General features: G+C 34.5%; 1 pseudogene; it reads right to left on the reverse strand.

The window, feature by feature from the left end:
- The window catches only part of LOC134375553 (rho GTPase-activating protein 20-like), a 101166-nt pseudogene that overhangs the window by 27875 nt on the left and 50425 nt on the right, over positions 1 to 22866 (reverse strand).

The following is a 22866-nucleotide window of genomic DNA, read 5'->3' on the forward strand; positions in this document are numbered from 1 at the left end:
AACTTCATTTACTCTCATGGACTTAACCATTGTCAGTTTTGTGAATCGTCAGAAATAGAAGCCAAATATTAGCCTTTCTTGTACTATCACAGAGCAGTTCAATGGCTCAGCAGTGGTAAAGTTTTATAATGATGTTTTGAATTCTGGGCTGAGATTAAACTTTTTATGAATGAGAAGAACTGCTTTCAATCACTATTACTGGACATTGAATGGCTTTATAAGTTAACTTTTCCTGTAGATTTGATGTTTCTTAATGAATCCCACCTAAAATTACAAGGCAAAACAATGCTTATACATAAAACTTTTAATGCAGTAAAGTCATTCAACGATATTTAATCACAAGTAATGTCAAGCTGCTTTATACACTTCTGGTGCTGTCAAAACAAGAAGAAAGATCTCTAGTCCCACACAAGTCTGCAGCACATACATTTTCCGAGTTCAAACGATAACTCTAGTAGTGTTTTACCAATCTCCACGCAAGAGGAAAATATCATAACTCAAAATCTATTTATTAAATTGAGGAGCTTCCACTTAACCTGCAATTGGAAGTGATTATCTTCCATGAAATGAAGAAGAATCTAACACAAGTCTACAAATGCCATCTAAGAGAGAAATGTGCTCAATTAGGATTATACGCTCATAGAATGATATCGATATTTGGCAGTACCTATCTGTGTGAAAACGTTTTCCAAGATGAAATATAAAAATCTCATTACAGATCAGAACATTTGCAATCGATTTTGACGATTAAGTCACGAACTTTAAAACCCAATTAAGTCAAATTTTATCCCCCTCAAGATAATTCAACTCTTTTTAGTAGACATGTATTATGTATAATTATACTCAATTATTATATTTTGAATTCCATCAGTAAAAAACACATGGAAATTTTCTTTCTTTTGTTACATAAGCACCTACCTGCAAATTTCACTATCGAGCCCCTTACAGAAAAACTTTGCTGACCCCTGATCTAAATCAGTGGTTTCTGAAACAGTTGTTCATCAATATCTTCTGTATTAAAAAAAAAAAAACCCACATAAGAGGTTCACCTGCAATTTTTAGTTGCACAGGTGATTCTGATATCCAGCTTGGCTTTGGCACCATTAGGCTATAGTTACTCCATCCCTGATCCCATTTGCCACAAATCATCTACCTCTGGAACTACAATTATCCTAACTTCCAATAGAAAGAAACTGAGCAGAGGATGCCTACAATTTAACTTAGAAAGCAAGTCACTGGCAAAACTGAGTAAAACCCTTAGGATTCCTACTCTCTGATTATCAGTCAAATTAATTAAAATTGACAACAGACCCAGAGAAATAGTTCTGAAAACATGGGTAAAAAAGGTAGAGTGGGAGAATATTATTCTCCATAGCATAGTTATAAAGATTCTCTTTGTATCTTTAATGAGATAACAAATCTAAAAATTAATTTGATTATCCATTAAACAAATATTCATTGAGTAAATATTCATTTACATATGCCAGGCACTGTTGCAGGTTCTGGCAATACAGAAGTGAACAAAACAGACCAAAATCCCTGCTTTCATGAAGCTCACATTTTATTGGATGGAAAACCATGATACGTCTCTCTATAGCACCCCCTCAGAACAGCCCAAGGAAGTGAGCAAACAGTTTTATAGTCCAAAAGTTCAACTTACTGTTACAGGACAGGAGAAGATGACTGGTATGAATTCACGGTAAGTTTGTACACCGGTGTTGGCAAGATGAGGGAGTCCCTGATGACCGATCTATTAATTTACTGTTGACTTCAGTAAAGTATAGAGTTGGAGGCCAGGTCACCATCAACAGAAAGTGATGGGATTGGGTGTGTATATGTGTGTGGAGGGGATTCAGACAGAACAGTTGACTCAAGGAGTTGGAAAATGCCTTAGTGATAAAGTTAAGACTCTCTAGCCAGTATAGAGTGCCCATTTGAGGGTGGTCATTAGTGATATAAAACTGCCCTGCTGCTGTATTATTTCCTCTAGCAGTGTTTCTTTAGAGTTCATCTAAAGAAGGACTTTTGCTACGTACATAGGAAAGTAGGAAAGAGGGTCAAAGAAGCTGAGGTTATCTGCAAGAGAGATAATCATGATAATCATGGAATTCAAGTTGGATAAGGAAAGAAGTAAAAATAGGAGTTGACTAAAAGATGGAGAAAGTGATACAGTGTTGTAGGTTATAAGTAGACAGGAGGAATCTGGGCTTCCAGAGAGGAAAAACTGTTTTGTTTTGTTTTTCCATGTTTCCATGCACAAAAACTAGACGTGTTATTGTAAATGAGGACCTGACAAATCATCTGGGAAGGTCGAGATAGTAAATATTGTAGCTTTTGTGTGCCACAGCTTCTGTCCTCGTTATTCAACTCTTTAACAATAGCAAGAAAGCAGAAAAGAAAAAATGAACAAAGGCTGGCTGAAGAGGAAGAGAGGGCAGTTACAACTCTTTTTGCCCAATAAGATGTCAAAATTTGGAATCAATGGAGTGAATAGGAAGATAAGTTTTACGCTAGTATTGCAATTATTAAAAAAAAATCTATAGATGTTTTAATATGAAAATTATAAATTAAACAATTTTAAATGAATTGAAAGATGTTTTGTTTAAAAGGATCTTGGTGTGTAAAATTCTTCACAATGAGTGCTGATTTGTCTGTTTTCTCTAAGTTTAGATTGCTACATACACATTTTTCTTAAAGTAGGGTCATTCTACAATGAGGTTAAAAACAGTATGAGCTACTTTTTCATTAATGCTACATCAATTGGATCACACACAGATGAAGTACTTCAAAATTTCATCTGGCATTCAGATGATGCCTAAAATCTGTCATGTGGCAGGTAGGTGGCTTCAGTGATCTCTCAAGGTCCATGCTATGCCTTTAAATTTATTACTCCTTGGGCCCGAGTTTGCTCATTTGCAAAGGCAATTCCACTGTTCACTGGACCCCCTAGTTGGTTCAAATTGATAAGGGCAACTGTAGAAATTTAGCTTCAATTTTCTGTTATCCCACTCATAGTTTCTGGTATCCACTTTCTATTTCTCATACAATCTCAATTTCAGACTGAGAGCTTAAAACTCAAACTTGGGTTAGGGTAAATTATGTTGGACACCATCTTTATCATTCCAGAGTCTTTATAATGGGGAGGTAAGAGACAGCTCTGTTCACAGGAAATTAATACTCAATTGGTAGGCTAAAGAGAGACTTCTGTAGAAATTATCCTAGTCTTCACATAGTTATCAGTCCCAGGATCCAGGCAGGGCATCAGAGTCTTCTGACATCCATCACTGACAGCCTCCTTTTTATACTGTGACCATTTAGGGGGAACACACAGTGGAGTGTATTACAGTACAAAGAAGGTATTAAAGCACCTGCAGCATTGCCTAGTGCCTTTGACTCTGCAGTGGCCATAAGGTTAAAGGGGAAAGAATGGCAAAGAAAGAAGGGATAGATTGTATTGCTATTAGTTGCTGGTTATATCAGTCATGCCTATTGCTAATTTATAAAATGATCTTCTAAAACTCCATCTTTCCTTTCAAAACTCCTAGCTAATTCAAAAGAAAAATCACCCCATCTGGCTGGAAGTTTGGGTCTTTTCACTTGTACAAACTGTGTGTCCAGGAATGAAAACTTTTGCTGAAAGAAGGCTCTATGAAGGACGAGAAGCGACTCACCACTCCGTTGCTGGGCCATAGCCAGACGGCTGCGCTTCAGGATGAACTGGCACCGCATCTCTTGGGGCAGCTGTTCCATAAGGAAGGGCTCCTGGAAGTTGAAAGGTGTGGTGGAGTCCTTTGATCCCTGTGTCAGGAGTGCAGTGTCTCGAAGGTGGCTCATTTTAATTCCATAAGGATATTCATGCCCTACACAGAGAAAAATCTAAATGTAGACTTCAGACAGGCTGATACTGTGAGCATGTGTGCTACAAACTGGAATGTACTGCAATTTACCCCTGGTACTTTGGTATAAGGAATCCTTTTGTTGACTGAATGATCACCATGTGCACTCTCATAGTTGGAGACCACAGCATAATGTAGGTGGTCCTACCAAAATAGTTTTAAGGATGAGAAGAAAGGAAGGAAGAAAAAAAGTCTTTTAAAAATATCTAGTGTGGAGTGAATGTACAGGTCAGTTTGTGAGTTGCATAATGTTGGTTTCTCCTATTTGCATATAAGAATATTTAGAGGTATTCTAGTTTCTCCTTTGACACTAACTAGATCTATAAATCTTCGGCAAATCCCGTCCTCCCTCAGCCTCAAATGCATGATTTAAAATACTTACCCTACCCCTATCACACAAGCATTGTAAAGATCAAATAAGTAAACATTGGTGGTTAATATTATTTAAATAATAGGGACAATGAACTATATATGTCAAGAATTACTATTATTATTATTTAACACAAGATGTCTGACTGAAAAACATTTAATTAGTTTTTATTAGTTATATAAGTAGAGCTTCTCAAGAGCATTGGGACTGGTTTGATTTATGCTTCCCTCCCACTGCTACCCTCTGAGGCTGGTGTTCATAGGCAATAATCAGAAGGAAGACTGCAGGGGATTAGAAACACAGAAACACATGCAAAAAGGAATTTACAAACTAGAAAAGCTAAACCCTGCACATCTATCTGATCACAACGTAATTTTTGCCCTTTAATACTCTAAGTAATTGCATCCTCTTAGTGTAAAGCTCAAACACTACTGGGTTGCAGGTTTTTTAAGCACAAGAGTAAGTTCTCTTCTATTGCTGACTTATCACTAAATGTAACTCACTAAATGCTTAGTGTTCCTTTCTACCTGGCATAGGCACATAATGTCAATATTCAATTAATATCAAGCAATACAGCAACTTCTAGGAATTAAGAAAAAAAAAGACAAAGAAAAAAGAAGCCTTCTATAACAGCAATAAAACAATCAATTTATCCAAATAGCCAGCAGCTAATCTACAATTGAGGTTTGCAAGGTACATTAAAATATACAATTATTTTTATTTTTATTTTTTGGTATATCGCCAATACAGGGATTGGAACCCTTGGCCTTGGTGTTATAACACTGCACTCTAACCCACTGAGCTAACCAGCCAGCCCAAAATATACAAATAAGAACTGCTATTCAATCATGGGACAATCATATGTCATGTTCCATGGCTTTTTAGTAAGAGCTAGTAATGAAGCTTGGAGATGTTTTAAGCTTAAAAGTTACCATCCACCTAGTTTTAATTAAATGAATGTATTTTATTAAAACCCATTTTAAGCATGTTTTAAAAAATTTGACAACTTTAATTGTTGTCCATTGACTTTACAAAAATGGCAACATTAAGTGAGAGCTAAAAAAGAGAAAGAAAGAAACTACAATCACAATAATACATTAAACTTTGAGAAGTAGAAAACAGAACTGTGATTACTAGAGGTGGGAAGGGGTAGGGGTATTAGGGAGAAATTGGTTAATGAACACAAAGAATTATTACATTTTGAAATGATAAATACACTAATTATCCTGATTGGATCACCATATATTGTCCACAAATACTAATAGTCCACTCTGTACCCCACAAATATGTATAATCAACTATTTCAATAAAAATAAAATTTTAAGATAGAGGGGGAAAAAAACCCTGAAATAAGTCAATTTTGTCCTCAGTTTATGCATGATCACTTTCTACATTCTAAGCATACACATTTTGTAGAAAAGTTTGGTTTTAGATTACTCAGATCACTTGAAGCACTGATTACACAGTAGTGACCTCACAGATAAATGAAAGGACTGCACAAGATGATGCATGTGAAATGCTTTTCACAATGTCTAGCAGGTAGTAAGCATTTTTCAATTGTTAACAGAAATCGTCATCAACCTCATTGTGTTCATCATCTCAAAATCTGCTACAGATATTGTCCCTCATTTTAATTGCTCTGTTTCTGTTAACCACTCTGAATAAAATTACTGATCAAAAAATATTTTTTAGCGAAATGATTTAAATAAGGTGAGATATAACCTATATACCAATACTCCTCAAATCAAATGCTGGGTAATTGAGCTACAGAAATAGCAAAGTAAGTTAGTGAAGTGACAGTAGATTAGCCAGTGAAGATTTATATGTTCAAATGGATTAATTCATTTTCTTTGATGCCTAGAAAAGTTCCTGGCACAGGGCAGGTATTTCATACTCACTAATGGTTTAAGATGCATGACTGGATTATAGACTGGTCTTCCAGAGAGGCAAAATAGTAGATAGGAAAGGGAACAGAAAATCCCAAGAACTGAATATAAAAAGAAGTGTATGAAGAAAAGGAAATACCAATACATATTGCTGTGTTACAGAAAAAAAGTAAAGGTTTGGCAAGCTAGCTCTGTTTATAAAGTGAAAAACAGAAGAAAATTCACATTTTTCTTCCCAACTATAAAATTAGCTACTTGAGCAAAGAGATTTTTTCTAACACAGAGAAATGTTTAGTAGATATTTATTCTTCATATGAGATTTAACATTTCATAGTATTTAAATTTAGGACCATATGACTAATTCTCTCAGACACTTAGTATTCACTGAATTTTAATTATAGTTCTCTTAGATTTTCACAGAAACTTACCAATGAGTGGGAATGGTGCTGCTTCTTTGCCAGAATTGACCCATAACTGGTAATCTCTCTCAGAGCCCTTGGAGATAAAAGAATTAAAAGTCATAATAAATCTTCAACATTTGGTACTTCAATGAGGACTTTTTTTTTTGGCATTTTTATGTTTCGTCAAAGGAAAAACCTGGGGACAATGTAAATGCTATATAGGTACACAGGAGTGATTATGATTTTTTTTAGAAAACCCCATCTCTCTCCCCCCAATCCCCAGTGATGGCTAGGGATCCACAAACTTCAATGGAATCAGGCCCTCAATATAAAGGTAGCCCACGGAATGTGAAATCTTGACTAAATCTTTCTACAAAGGAAGAACAAACTTTCTGGTTCTAAAAGGCTAATCTCTTCTTTAGAGTCCTGACTTCTGCTATGTCTCTGGACTTCTCAGAGAATATCCGACTTAACCTTCAACATGTCCCTGGCAAAGACAACCTTGTTATCCAGAAAGCCACAAACACTTCTGTATGTATGATTAAGAAGTAAAATATCAAAGGCTGATTTTAGTTCAGCTGCTTCTGAGCAGGAGAAGAAGAGGCTTTGAACAGATAGGCAATTGGCATAGTCTACACTGGTTTTAGTTTGGGCAAGTCCAGTCCTGGGCACAGAAAGAATGAGAATTCAATCTAGAGAATAGGCCCAGTCATGGAAAACATAAAACAATAAAATTGTTCACTAGTAGAATTATAACCCCGGAAGGGTTATATTCCTCTAGGGGGAATACGATAAATATATTTTAAAAGAAGCTAGTACAGATATAGTCAAGTCTGTTGGCAGTATTTCATATTCTTGACTTTAACTTCTGATTAACAATCATGGTCCTGCCCTTATAACGGAGGGTCTTGGCTATGGAGAATACCATACAGACTGCCCCCACTACCATACATACATAGTTTGTTACTTCATCACTAGTCAAAAAATTATGTTTCAAATGGAACGAGCAACCTAATAAAAATCCTTTCTTTTCATAAGTGTCTAAAAACACTGTGATCATCTCTTAGACCAGGTGTACTCAAATAGCCTCAATCAATTCCTAATTAAATTAATAGAATTATTTTGGGATCTGAGGAGATGGATCACTTTATCTAAAAGAAAAATACAGATAAGGAAATGAATCCTGTCATTAATCTCCCTTCCTACCCCTAAAACTATTCACTTTCTTCCAAAACATTCACACAGGTTAGAAATCAATGCAAAGATGTCTGCTTTACTCACTGCATATAAATTTAATTACATTTAAAATACATTACTAAATTTAATAAGTCAGATTTTTTAATCCCAAATTTTTAAAGAGCTCAGGGCAAACCCTGAGCTCTTAAAGGGCTTACTATAGCACCATGTACTAGCAAATTGAAATACATGGCATGTCTTAAACATGTGTCATGTCACATCATAGTGTGTTTTAAAATTTATAGGGAATCTCACACAAGGAATAGTGTTGTTCAAGTGCTTTCCTTAGTTTCCACCCTTCTGAGAGTCACTCTCTTTAATAAAAGTACTCACTATGTGGTGTTTATATAATTGATAGGGAGGCAATGAGGAGAACCTTCCAATTCTCTTTCCCCAACTCATTCTCAAACATTTCAATATTTTCCTCTAAAACAATTTCAAAAGGTAACCTCTGTCTCAGAAAACAGGAGCAGAAGCTAAAAGCAAAATGAAAAAGTGTGGAGTATACACTAAAGCCCTTCAAATCCATGATCTATTTAAAAGCTTGTCTTTTTATTTACCAGTTCATTAGAAGTACCAGGCATCTTATCCTCAGGACCTACAGCCAGGCAAAATGGCTTCTAGCCATGTGTTCTTTGTGCAAAAATTCTACTACAGAGCAAATCCTTCAGAATTCATCATCCTAAGACTAACTGTGTCTTGAGATAATAATAGGATGATTAGGTAGGGAGGAGAACTGTCAAATATTGACAAGTAGAAAGGAGGGAAAGAGTTGAAACTTTATTACTAAGAATCTTACACCAAAAAAAAATTTTTTTGTAAATGTACATAGCATATACAATAAAAATACACATCATCACCCTAAAATTATAGTCCAATCTTATGCTTTTTGGTTCATACAAATTTTAAAATAAGAGTGGAAGATAGCACCCATATTTTAAACTAATATTAAAGATTTACTGTCCTTATTTTCTATGCTTTGGGGGATAAAATATGATTTTGGTATATCTAATAACCAGCTGTCTTATGATGGAAGGGATAATATTTACATGACTCTAAAGTATCAAGGTTTGTTTTCAATTAAGAATATCTAGCAGAGTAACTTACAGTTATCCTTAGCATTGTTAATGACATGTTGATAACTTCATTCGCTGTATCTGAATTCATTACTGTTACAGTTTTAGACTGTAGAAAAAAAAGAAATAAGAAATAGAGCTATGGATAAAGAATTTTAAAACAGGTGAACAAATAATAATTGCCAAATGATTATCCAAAGGCAAATCCTGATTTCCTTTAGGTGGTTATAAATAAAATTTCAAACCCGATTTCAAGTGTGGACAGAGTAAAGCACATGACTTAAGTAGAATATAAACCTTTGACTATAATTTACTTTCATTTCCTTATATATTATGCCCTTTAATAAAACATTTATTTCTCTCAAAATAAAAGATGTGTGGCTCACAAAATATAAGAGCTTAAACAAGTAAGGAGAAGACTAAATATATTTCATAGAGAGTACAATAAAAAAAAAATTCAGTGAGGCTGGTGTTCTGCCTCATTTCCATAGTTGTATTTCCATAGCGCAATGGGTAATAAAAAAGGGAGAGAGCTGAATCTCTTTATATCTCTTCCTTAGTACTGTTTTCACAATATAGGATTTTATTTCTTTCCATGGTATAAAGTCAGTTTAGGTAAAATCAGAATAAGAACTGGTTATGAAAGACATTTAAAGGTTAGAATTTTAAAACACAGCTATTTATTGAGCACTTTCTATGTGTTAGGCATTGTGGCTACTAAGATTCTTATTGTTAAAATCTTCAGAGAATTTAAAACTGATGAGTCTAGGAAAAAACTGAAAAGTTTAGGAAGCTCTACTCTATTACCAACTCTGCCATTCAATAGGGTATCTGTAATAGCTCCGTGCTAAACTACATTGAGAATTGCTATTTAAAAACAGACAATTTGCATGCTACAAACAGAAAAGGGATTAACAAGATTCTGAGCTATCTATAGAGCTCACTGCATTCCAAAATATATTATGTAAATATACGACAGTGTTGTGTTATCAAAAAGGAAATATTTTTGCTATGCACATAGGTTATATATATGATAATTATCAGATAAATAAGCGATCAGGGCTGCTGATAGAAGGGCTTAAATGGTACAAATAAGTAGCATAAAAGGAAAAAAAATAATATAAAAGAAAAAATGATATAAAAATAAAGCGAAGTGAAATCCACTGATAATTCATCAATTGTTGTTCCCTTATATTATGTCTTCCCAATAAGTCAATTACTTCACATGACAAATTGCCTTTAAAAGTTGTTAGTTAATTGAATTTTATTTAAAACAATTTTTTTTAAGTGCACTGATTTCAAATTGTCCTCCTTCTATCCCAAAGATTATGCAAAAGTGTCTCAGAGCACGAAAAAAAGGGCTTGGAACGCCCAATCCGGTGCCTGTTTTCTACCAGAGTGGCATAGTTATACTACATACTGAGCTTTGTAACTTGACATATAACTTCAAAAAAGGCTTCTGCTTTTTTCTTTTTCTTTTTTTTTTTCCAAGTCTGAAAACCATTCAATTCAATTTAAAGAAAATCTCTCATGAAGTCTTTTGTAGTGAAGAATCTATCTTCCCAATTACCTGGTCTCTTAAGGTAATGGTTTTTCTTAACACTAGGCACATATGTTCAAAATAGTGCTATAGGAAGTGTATTTTTTCCTGCTTGCCTTTCTGGTAGATGAAAAAAATGAATTTCGGCAGATACGGCTCTTTGGCTAGTAAACAAACAACAAAACAAACAGACAAAACTGAAAATGTGGCAATTCCTTTCCATATTAGCAGAACTCACTGACAGGTTGTGCCTAACTGAAGACCAAGGATAAAGAATACTTCCCATAGATGCACTCGTAATTGGGGAAATCACTCTTTCTGGAAGCAGGGCTCCCTATAAGAGACTACTGCCATGAAAGCTACTTCAGAGAGCAAAGGACATAGTGTGTCACAGCACCCTTGACTTATCTAGGGTACTAGTGATAAAAACAGAACACCCAACCTGACCACACCTCCTGTCTTCTCTTTCAAAATGGGGGACATCAGTCCTTTCTCAAGCACACACTTTCTATATACTGAAAAAAAAAGTGATAAAGGATTTTCCATGAAAATCCTGATTGTAACCAACTGCCACAACAGTCGAATGAAAGCAGGCCGAAACAAGTGTTGTTGTTGTTGTTTTCCTACTTTGCTGCAGGAGATCTCTGTAGTCTCATACCATAAAAATCTGAGTACTTTCCTCAAGCAGCGATATCTCACACTCAGGAGTTGGTCAGAACATTTGCATAGCTTTTGCTTTTCTCCCAAACATAACTGTTTTGCATGTATTTTCTACACACAAATAAAGCTATCCAATGTAATCTAGAGCTGCTGTGAAGTATGATAGTCCATAGTATCATAAAAACTTTCATAAGTTTCCAACTTGTTCATCACTGATAACATCTTGGCCCTTGTACTATAATTTCAGTCATCAAATTAAACATAACAACTAGGGTTAAAGAATTAATATTAATTTGACCAAAACGACAAATACTGTGATCTAGAAAAATGCTGATTCCCTTATAAATATCATCTTTCTCAGATCTTCCACTTATTAACCTGAGGGATTCAATCCCTAAAAACTTAAAGAATGAAAACTTTACAAAACCACTCTCTACTTAAGAAGTGATACGTTGGAAAAAAAATTGTTTAATACTAAAAGGAAATACCTCATGGAAGTAGATTTACTAAAAGCCTCTGCAGCTGCTATTGAAAAGATCCAGAGAAACATTCATGCCAGAGGGAGGAAAAAGACATCTGACAAGCAATATTCTTTCCAAGTGTAAATGTTAAATACTGTAGTTAATATGAATCTTTCTTGCTTTATTTTTGCTAGGTTTACTTCTCATATATACAAAGACATAAATATATCCAGGAAAATGCATTTTCCCCCTATCGTATTTCAAAATGCCTACCTTCTATAGCACATACACAGTCTGTTTGCCTGCCTGTCTCTCTTTTTATTCATGCAGGGACTTGGAATTTAATTTTCTGGCTTAGAAACACTTACATAGGCACAATTTCCAATGTCCTTGGTGAAGATTTTGAGCGGAATGCTCTTTGGGTAGTCCTTCTCTTTCTCTACATTGATGTATCTAATCAAATGCAACAACAATTCAAAACAACACTGAGTCAGATGGAATTCGCTAATGGCTTATTTTAAAAATCAATCTATTTTGCTAATATTCTCAATATACTACTTATATGCTGTTTTAAAAAAGACAAATGGAAAGACTCAGCAAACTCAGATTACATCATGGGTTGGAAGGAAATTTTAAAAAATCAGGACATTAGGCATGGGCACAAAAAAGAATGGGACATACATGTCAGATGAGGTTTGAGAAGCACAATCAGCTCAAGGCACCTCTAGGAGATATTTAATCTTCAAAGCTTCCCTGTCTTCTCTGGACAGGTCTGGCACCTTACTAAAAAGTACAGGAACATATATGATACTTTTAACTAGGATGAACCAAAGCAATGGCTTTTGACTTCTCATTTAGCTCTCCAGCAGAGGGTAAATCTTGGTTATCCCATTGCTTAGGAAGCAGGAGAGGGGAGAAAAGGGAAAAAATTGTGGGTCTAACAGACGTGCCTAAGTTGACCATTTTAGTCTGTATGTTCAATAGCAGGAATAAAATTCATTTTTGAGGTGCTCAGCAGAAAGCCCTGAATTTGTGGAAACAGTATACACTTTGAGGAAACTGATAGTTCCAATTGGTAGGTTGGAGACAACAGCAAGAGATGGGAGAGAATATTACCTAAATTCTGTCTAAAATGATCTAACTAGACCTCAATGTTCTCCTTCTGAGAAAGTACAAAATACATGTAATGAGAGAACATTATTTACAGTAAGTAGTAGCTAATGTACAATCTAAACAACAGCTTATTCTGAGGACAAATGAACAATTTCTACCAAAGAGAAGGAAAATAGTTTGGGGAACATCTCTGCAGAAAAGGCTTTAATTCATTTATTACAGGTTAAAGACTAAAAACACATATACTGAAAAAGTACCTCTGAAGGAGAGAGAACCATTTTTCCTTTTGTTCTGGAGAACTGCAATCAAAGAAAATGAGAGAGAAAAAATTAAACCATGTAAAAAACTATGCTAGCATGTTTAAGATTGTCAATCCAGGTGAAAATATCAACAGCCTGTAACAGATGTAGTTACACATGTAACAGATGTAGTTACACATGTAAGCTGCAACCTCGGCACAACTGTGTTTTGGAGAATCCTGCTGTGAAAATGCCCTTTAGGAAAAACTACATAGTCAAGTGTGGTTTCATTAAATCCTCTTGCATAGATACAAGACAGACCCAGTGTCCTCCTTTACTGCTCTTTTACAAATGGTATTATACCAGTGGGAGGTATTTCTTAACAGTGGAAAGAACAACTTGATTTGGAATTCAAACACCTGGTTTCCAAATTATATGCAGGCTAGGTGATCGTAAGTCACTTAACCTCTCTAAGCCTCAGTTTCCACACCAGAAAAACTGGGTTAATTATCTTCCAGAGTATTTTTGCAGCTTAAAGGGCCATACAAATAAATTATCTTAGAAAGATTTTGCAGGTGAAAAGGGCCATGCTTAAGAAAGTATGCTTAATATTGAGATTAAAGAGATTGAAGAGAAATTTGGCATATGGATGGAAATATCTTGGCCCAGAAACCCATGGCCCAGAGCCCATGGCGCTTCCTGCGGTGCTCAGTGGTGGTTGCTGGGCTATCTGAACACTTTAAAGATGTTGTTCCACTGTCTTCTGCCCTTCATAGTTTCTAATGAAAATCTCACAAAATTTCAAATTGCAGTTCTGCTATATGTAACATGTTGTTTTCTCTCTGGCTGCTTTCAAGAATTTTCTCTTTTGATTTACAGAAATTTGTCTATAACATGGCCAGGTGTCGTTTTCTTCATACTCTTCCTTTTGGAATACTGTGCTTCCTGAATATGTACATTTTTGTCTTCCACCAAATTTGGGAGGTTTTTAACCATTATTTCTTTACTGCTCCAAACCCTCTCTCTCCTCTTTTTCAGACTTCATTAATACGTATATTATATCTTTTAATATTTTTTCACAAGTCTCTGATACATTTTTTCATTAAAAAAATCTTTGTTTTCTCCGTTCTTCAGATTGGACAATTTGAACTGATATATCTTCAAATTCACTGACTCCTCTTTCATTTCCATTCTGCAAGGAAGGCCATATGGGAGATTTTTTATTTGAGATACTGCAGTTTTCAGTTTTAGAATTTTTATCTGGTCCTTTTTATATTTTCTTTTTCTCTGCTGAGATTTCCTATCTTTTTATTAATTTCAATTGAATTTTCCTTTTATCTATCATGCATACCTAAAAAAGCTGCTTTAAAGTTCTTTTCTGGGAATTCAACACATAGGTCATCTCAGGATTGGCTTTTATTATCTTTTCTCTTTCCTTGTTATTCATATGTCAAGAAATTTTAGATTGTATTCTGGACATTATGAATGTTTTGTTTTGGAGACCATATTCTGTTATAACTGCAAAACAGTGTTGATGTTTTTGTTTTAACAGACAACTAACCTGATTAGATGAAGCTACAAATTCTATCTTACCTGTGGTGGGCAGCAGCTCAGTTCAATTCTTTTAGTCTTAGGTTTAAAGTGCTTTGAGTCTATCCCATGCATGTGAGGTTCAGCAATGAGCCACAGACTTGGGCAGTATCTATACACAGAATTTGGAGATTCCCTTCTCTAATGTACTCCTTTCTGAGATTTCTACTTTTGCTTTCCAATAACTGTGGTTGATCTGGACTTTGTATTCTAGTTCTTCAGCCCAGAAAGATTGTGGGCTTTTGTCAGTTTTGGTAGCACCATACCATGATGTGACTGCAGCCTGACCTCAAGCTAAAGCCTTAAAAATAGGAAACGCACCCAGTGTGGTGCCTTCTTCCAAGTTTCAACGCCTCTCCCAAATCTTTCAACTTTTGTTCACTCTCCAAAACCCTCAGTAGTTGCTGTTTGTATATTATGCAGAGTTTACAGTTGTTATCTGTAGGGTGGTCAGTCTGTTAAGACCTCACTCTGCATTCTAGAGGCAGAACTCAACACTTTACTTTTTTAAAAAAATAAACTTAATTTTGAAATAATTTTCGATTTCCAGAAAAGTTACAAAGATAACACAGAGATTCCCTGTATACTACTCATCCAGTGCCAGTTTCCTCTAATGTTATCCTCTTACATTATCATGGCCTATTTGTTAAAACTAAGAAATCAATATTGGTACATTACTATTAACAAACTCTTGATCTTATTCAGATTTCACCACTTTTGTTTTTTATTTAATTAATGATCTTTTTCTGTTCTAGGAGCCAATTGAGGATAGCACATTACATTTGTCTCCTTAGTGATTGGTCTGTGACAGTTTCTCCATCTTTCCCTGTTTTGTTTGTTTGTCTGCCTTTTTTTTTTTTTTTAACCTTCACAGTTTTAAAGAGTACTGGTCAGATAACCTATTGAATGTTCTTAATTTGTGTTTCCTGTATGTTTTTCTCATGATTAGACTGAGATTATTGTTTTGGGGGTAGGAATATCACAGAGATGAATTGCTTTTCTCGTCACATTATATCAAGGGGTATATGATATCTACATGACATCACTGGTAATGTTAACTTTGATCACTTGGGTAAAGAACCATAGTTTGAGCAATACAATGTATGTAAAACTTGTTTCCACATTTTCCCCTCTTCTTAGAAAGAAGTTTCATGGAAAATCCTTGATTAAAAATATTATGTAGTCACATCCCTCAGTTGAAATTGCTTCCTTTCACTTGCAACTCCAAGAAGATTAAGCAATAGGTAATGATAATATGAGAATACTTCAAAAGGTTCATGGAAAGATTCATATTATCTTTCGATTCTACTTTTCCACAAACTTTTTGAAGTGTCCTTTACAGAAATACATCATGCAGAGAATGATACAAATACATCTTTCTTCCAAATAAGCTGTTAAAATCTTGGCGTAGGCCAATACTGCAAAACAGAATATAATGACATGCCTGTCCTTTAATGGAAAATTAACAGCTTGGAAAATTTTAGTTATGTGGCTTTAGAATGGTGCCTAAGGAGTTTGGTGGTAGTGTGAAGAGAAGCAGAATGAAGAGCATCATTTGCATGTGATAAATACTAACTCTTAAGTGTAAAATAAATACTGGAGTTGGGGCACACTGTTTAAAATTCACAGGTGTGAATTTTGGTTGTTCACCCTAACTGAAAAGTACAATTAAGTATGTTCAGGATAAGACGACAAATATTTTGTATTCATATATTCTCCAACCCCATCTCAGCCGAAAAGTGAGTCTTGGGATAACTTTTACTCCTTAAACTCATAAATTTGCTTCTGATTATTATATTTCTATAGATACTAAATCAGACTTAATACACAATTCAGGCAACCCAGTATTTCATGACATTAATTTTATTTATATAATGAAAAACTTTCTTTAGAAAGTTTTTGTCAGTATAAACTAGTTAGTCAAACTTAATTGGACATTTAATAATCATTTTATAATGATGGAAAATGATCCCAGGAGTTCCCAATATTTACCATTAATTTTCACATATTTTAATTAAAAGCTCTTTGGGAGAAACATAAAGCACACAAGTATTTTCATTGGGGGTGTGTGTCAAAACATGAGTGATCGAGTGAGTACTCAAGCAGAATAAAACATTTTCTTTTAAAAAATTAAAGGAACAAGATTTTATTAAATTTTTCTCTCCAGACAAGAAATTATCACAGTAGCTAACCCAGGTAAATACAGGACAAGCTGAGGTTCTTACCTGAAAGTGGCCACAAAGTTCACTGTGGGCCAGCCCAAGACAAAGGATTTCATGGCATTGGTGTTGCCTTCTCCCACTTCATCCACACAGGTTGCTGTCCACATATCAGTTAATTTAATTTTATGTTTTATCTTAAAGTTGTTGTTATATCTAGAAAGATAAAAACCAAACAGGATCTCTTGTTTTGTGTCTTAAATTTTACAGGAGCTTCAGTATTTGTGATAAGAGGGCAGTTTTCACTAATCATGATTAAAGAATATCTTATTCATTGTATTAATCTTCAGTATCCAGCCAGTAAATCGTAACATGAATGGCTAGCTTGGCCCAAGAAACCCTCTGAAACTTTGGTGAAACATTTATTTAGTCGTCACACTTGCATTTACGGCAGCAAATAGCCATAAACTGGCTTGTTTTAATTTTCTATATGTTAAGCACTGCATTTGGATCAAAAATCTAATTTTAAATTTACTGCTCTTACAAAAATTAATTTATTATTTATACTTTGCTTACTTCCAAAAAGATTGCAGTGGCTGAACACAAAAACTACACATGATTTAATTAAGATGTTTATAAAATTTTTATCTTAAGAGAGATGCACTAAAAAAACCTGAAATTAGAGGAATTTATAGTACATTTCTAAGTAAATGGTTACAATATTTTCTAGCCTTTAGAAGCACAGATTATTTTAAACTTCCTTTCTTAAGATTTTGTTCAACTATTTTCCCTTATATTCCAGCTAAAACTGAAAAACTGTAGCCTAAAAACAGAACCTAAACTTAAACAAAAAAGCAGAGTTGACAAAATTAGCATTCATCTCTGGGGACTCTGAAGGTCATCTACTTTAAGATAGCGGTGAAATTGCTTTCTGACAATTTCTACCTAATACCGTTTAGTCCCCTGTTATGGAAACCACCATCCATCTTCACCTAATTGACAGATTTAATGCTCACGATAGACCTGAGACTTAAATACACATCAATCACAACAACTCCTTGAACTTTTTAAGACAAGTGAATAGATATGATGTGGGGGGAGAGGGGAGATAGGAACGGGAGAAGAGGAACGGGTAAAGGGTCATGAAAATCAACTACAATGTATATTGAGACGTTAAAATTTTTTAAAAAGATACATTTCGAAGTATCCCTAAAACTCCTCTGATTTATAGAATATTTAAAGCTAAAACTATTCAGTGGGATTATAAAATGAAAAAGGGGTTTTCAGGAAGTATAAATGAAGGATAATCTACATTCAAAGTCTCATTTATACTTTCCATAGGGTACACTGATTTTAAGTGTAATTGAAAAGTGTCTGTGTGGTATGATAGCTTCTTTCTATATCTCACCCTACTGCTATAAACCTTTAGATTTTGTTTATGAAATAGACTCGATTACAGACAAAATCTTACTTCTTGGTGGCAACTATTTAGGTAATATCAAACAAAATCTATAAAGTCAAAACAGCTTAAGTAGTAAGCTAGAATATGAAATTAGGCAGTGTTGATTCATGATCTTATTCATGCCCTTAACTACTATGTATCTATAAAAAGCTCTGGATATTGCCATTCCTACAAAGCACCTGGATGAAGTATCTTTCCACAAAGTTCCCTTTTGCATTTGTATCTTTAGCCTACTTTTTTGTTTCTCCAGAGCTATAAGGTTTTTCTGATGAGGCTGTTAGTTTACTTCAGAGTTTGGGGGAGAAATCTCATGAACACTGATAGAGTTTGGATGTGTTATCCCTACCAAAACAAATGTGGAAATCTGATCCTCAATGTGGCAGTGTTGGAAGCTGTGTCATGGGGGTAGATCCCTCATGAATGGATTGATTTCTCTCCCTGGGGGATGGGGGTCCTGAGTGAGATCTTGCTCTGTTAGTTCCTTCGAGAGCTGGTTGTTTAAAAGACTTAACTACTTCTCTCTCTCTGTCTCTCTCCATGTGATCTCTTCCTCTTGCCATGTGATCTGCTAATACCCACCAGTTGCCTTCCGCTTTCCGCCATGAGCAGAAGCAGCCTGAGGCCCATGCCAGATGCAGCTGTCCCAGAATTGTAAGCCAAATAAACCTCTGTTCTTTATAAATTACCCAGTCTCAGGTGTTCTGTTATAGCAACACAAAATGGACTAATACAAACGTTTTTGTACATAAAGCTAGATGGGCGAGCTTAAAAATATTTAAAAGAAGTATTCCAATAAAGCTTTTTATTAAAATGAACAGTCCTGAGGTCACAGTGTACTTTTTCAGATTTGTCACTCTCAATGTCCAATAGCATTATGCTACAAAAATTTTAAAAAATATAAATCTAACATGAACTGGCTGAAAACAAAACAAAACAACCCCTAAAAACAAATCTTTATTTCTACAATGTAGTTCCTTACTGTAAATTTATTAAGATAACAGATATACTTTGCTTTCCTGTCCTCCAATCTTTAAACTGTAAGGAATTAAAGTGTAATGTTGAAATACCCAAGATTCTAGGGAGCTTTCTCCATATTCTAAGATGAAGATATCTTATCAAATATATTTTAGGGCATAGATCAAGATGTATTCAACAAGTATATCATGGCAATTCTATTGATAATGAATTAATACTCAGACTTTGTTTAACTTCATCTTTTTCACTTAAACAGAACTCATTATTGTTTACTATTTGCTTAGGAAATAAAATATGAGAATAGTGATGGCTTAAGAGGGTGTGAGGTAAGTACAGTCATTTTCTCTCTGTAAATTCCATACGAGTACTGCTGTAGTTTAGATATGTTTGTCCCCTGAAAGCCCATGTTGGAAACTTAATTCCCACTGTGACAGTATTAAGAGGGTGAGAAATCCTATGATGGTAATTGAAAGGTAGGGCCTTTAAGAGGTGATAAGGTAGTGAGGACTATGCCCTAGTGAATGGATTAATCCATTGATGGTTTAATGGTGGTTATGGGTGTGGTTCTGATGGCTTCAAATGGAGAGCTCATGAGAAGCTTGCTCTCTCTTTCTCTCTCTCTCTCGCTTCTGCCATTCTCGCCATATGATACCCTGTGGCACTTTGAGTCATCACTAAGAATGAGGCTCTCACCAGATGTGTTCCCTGGACTTTGGACTTACCATTTACCAAAACCAGTTATAAGCAATAAATATTATTTCTTTACAAATTACCCAGTTTCAGATATTTCTGTTATAAGCAACAGAAACAGACTAATACAGGTGCTCTATGACTATTAAAAAATATTAACTTTTCTAAATATTTTAATGTCTATACAACAGATGCTGTTTTAAAAAATGAAAAACCATAATTTTATTGGAAAAACAATTCTTATTTATTTTTCTAATGAATATCAAAAGTGGTCTCTAATAACTCATCTAGCTTTAACACTTTTCTAACTTAGTAAGGAAAACAATGACAATAAACTGAAAACAATTTTCAGCAAACGCTTTCAACATTCAGCACAAAATGGAGCAAATGTAACACTTTAGCCAATAAAAGGAAGCATTTAACATCCTCTATATTATTGCACTTACTACAATTTATTTAGTTTGACTAAATAAATATGTAAGTAGCTAGTCAATGATTTATCCCGCTTGAGTTTATTTCTGTAGGTTCAACTAAAGATTGAAAGCAGTTTCCAAATGAAGCACGAAGATGAGGTGATATAATATGGAAATTAAGTTATCCCCTACTTCCTCATGGCTAAGTATAAAGACTAACTGCTAGTCTTGGATAATTTCAGCAAATATATTGATTCACAGTACTACCCAATCCTTCATCTAAAAGTGAGAAGTGATAGGAAATAAACAGGTTTGGTATTGCAGGGGGCTATTTTTTCTTGGTTGCTGTTCATTTCATAAAAATAATAAGTTCTTTCATATTAAGAAGGATCTGTGAATATATTTAAATGTTTGCTACAAGAATGATCATGTAAGCGATTTCCTGAAAAGTGGTGGTCAAAATTTTTGCAATGTGGCAGGATTCAATAATAATATAATTATCTCCTCAAATATCCATGTTTTATCCCAAGGGTCTTGGGTTTATGGCAAAAAAATAAGTAAAAACAACTTAGATCACTCACACTTTTAAATATCCCCAGCAGATATAGAAAGTACTAAAATGAATTGAATCTCTCAAAAAACAACCCTTCAAACAATTCATATAAGTTTTGTCACTTCATAAAAGCATTGAAGTGGACACAAAGAGTTCTCTCAAAAGCAGTCTGGAAACAAATTGTGTGACTTTAGGTACAATCAAAATAAAAAGTGAGCTATAGAAGTAGAAGATTGGCACACATTTTTCCAATATATCTAAAACAGCAATTTTCTAGTGGAAAAGAAATTGTCCTTATATAAAAAGTTTTTACCAAAACCTAGGTTACATAAAAACCACTTAGATGCTACCAGTAAACAGAACATAAATAACTTCAGGTAAGAAAACAAAGGCCCTCTATGATAAATATTACTACAACTGCTAAAGGAAAAAAATCTAAAGATAAAGGAAAATACATTCCTCCCTATGAACTAGATGCATGTTACAAGTAAATAGTCTTTAAGGTTCTAAAGTTTAGGAAATGGGTTATTATAATAAATTTTTGTTGTCTGTGTATCTACCTCCAGGCTGAGCAAAAAGCTTTGTACCTAATGAGCACAATGCAGTAAAGTGGAAAGAGCCAGCCATTGGAATTAAGGCCTTCATTCAAACCCCAGGTCTGCCATTTTCTAGTACCCAACAAACCTCACTGAGCCTCTGTGTTCAATATGTAAAACAACTCTTGTTTTGGGGACTTGTTAGGAAAATTGTTATGATTTTTTCCTACTATTTTTTTGACAGTTTTTTGTATTGATCACCAATATGTGGTGATCAAGTCAGGATCATTAGTATACTCATGTTTGCAAAATGTAATCAATGTTTGTGCCCCTTAACTAATTTCTTGCTAACCCCTCCTCCCCTCTCCCTTTCCCACCTCTAATTTGTTAGGAAAATTAAATGAGACATTTGTGATTCTCCTATTATAATACCTAGAATATAGAACCCATCTAATAACTTTTAAACAAAAAAATCATAACTAAACTACATTTTTAAAAAATAATGATTTGTTCCTGTGTTAATAGCCTCCCTACTTAGAGCTTTAAGTGGACCTAGTGCAAAAGCATAGGAGACTTTTCTTTCTCTGTATTCCTCATAACATCAACATCCAAATATAATTACATTGTATTATTTCTATTCAAAACACATTCTGAAACTGTTTTCTTTATCTTTGCATTTAAAAAAATATATGAACAGTTCACTAAACATTTCATTCCATTTCTTACTAGATGAGTAGTTGGACACTTTTACTCATCACAAAGGGAAAGACTGATTTAATGTTAATAAAAACTATATGGTTGAGAAATCTATGAAATCCAGAAGAAAACAAAGAGTAATAGAGGCAGCAGACCACATATGGGTTAAAAGAATGAAATTTGAAATAAGATGGACCTAGGTTCACATGTGGGCTCAACTAATTACTTTGTGATCTTAGGGAAGTCACTTAACTTCTCTCAGTATCAATTTCTCTTGTAAAATGAGGCAAAAAATACCCACCATGTAGAACTGTTATAAGGGTTAAAGTACTTAGAATAATACCTAACATACAATAAGATCCCAATAAATGTTTGGTTTTTATTGCTATTAATACCACTCAGATTAAATATAGCATGTTGCAAAATTAGTACTTAGCCCTGCCCATGTCTCATTTATGACACTGAACAACTTAGGTGTGAGAGTGTAGGTATTAGGAAAAAGTGTTTACTATTCTCTAGTGACTAATAATCCCTTTGATGAGATTGAATTTGTTAAAATACCCTTATTGTTCATGATGTTTCATAAATAATGAGAATGAGGGATGGAGCAAGTAGTAGCTACCATGTTCTAGTCTGGGTATTAATGCATTAACACTGAACATGAACATTTAGTGTTGAACAGAAAGTGAATTCTCTTAGGTACTTCTAAAGTATATTCCAAATATGTCTGTATCCTTCTTTTAACTGTCATTTCCTCAGATGAAGCCTCCGTATCTCTCATCAGGATTGCTACAATAACCTCCTGTCTGGTCTCCTTGCTTGCACTCTTGCCTACCATTATTCAATCCATTATCTAACATGAGCCAGAATGGTATTTTAAAAACATGAATCACATTATGCCACTCCCCCAATTA

The sequence above is a fragment of the Cynocephalus volans genome, chromosome 4 (genome assembly GCF_027409185.1).
Source record: "Cynocephalus volans isolate mCynVol1 chromosome 4, mCynVol1.pri, whole genome shotgun sequence".
Lineage (NCBI taxonomy): Eukaryota > Metazoa > Chordata > Mammalia > Dermoptera > Cynocephalidae > Cynocephalus > Cynocephalus volans.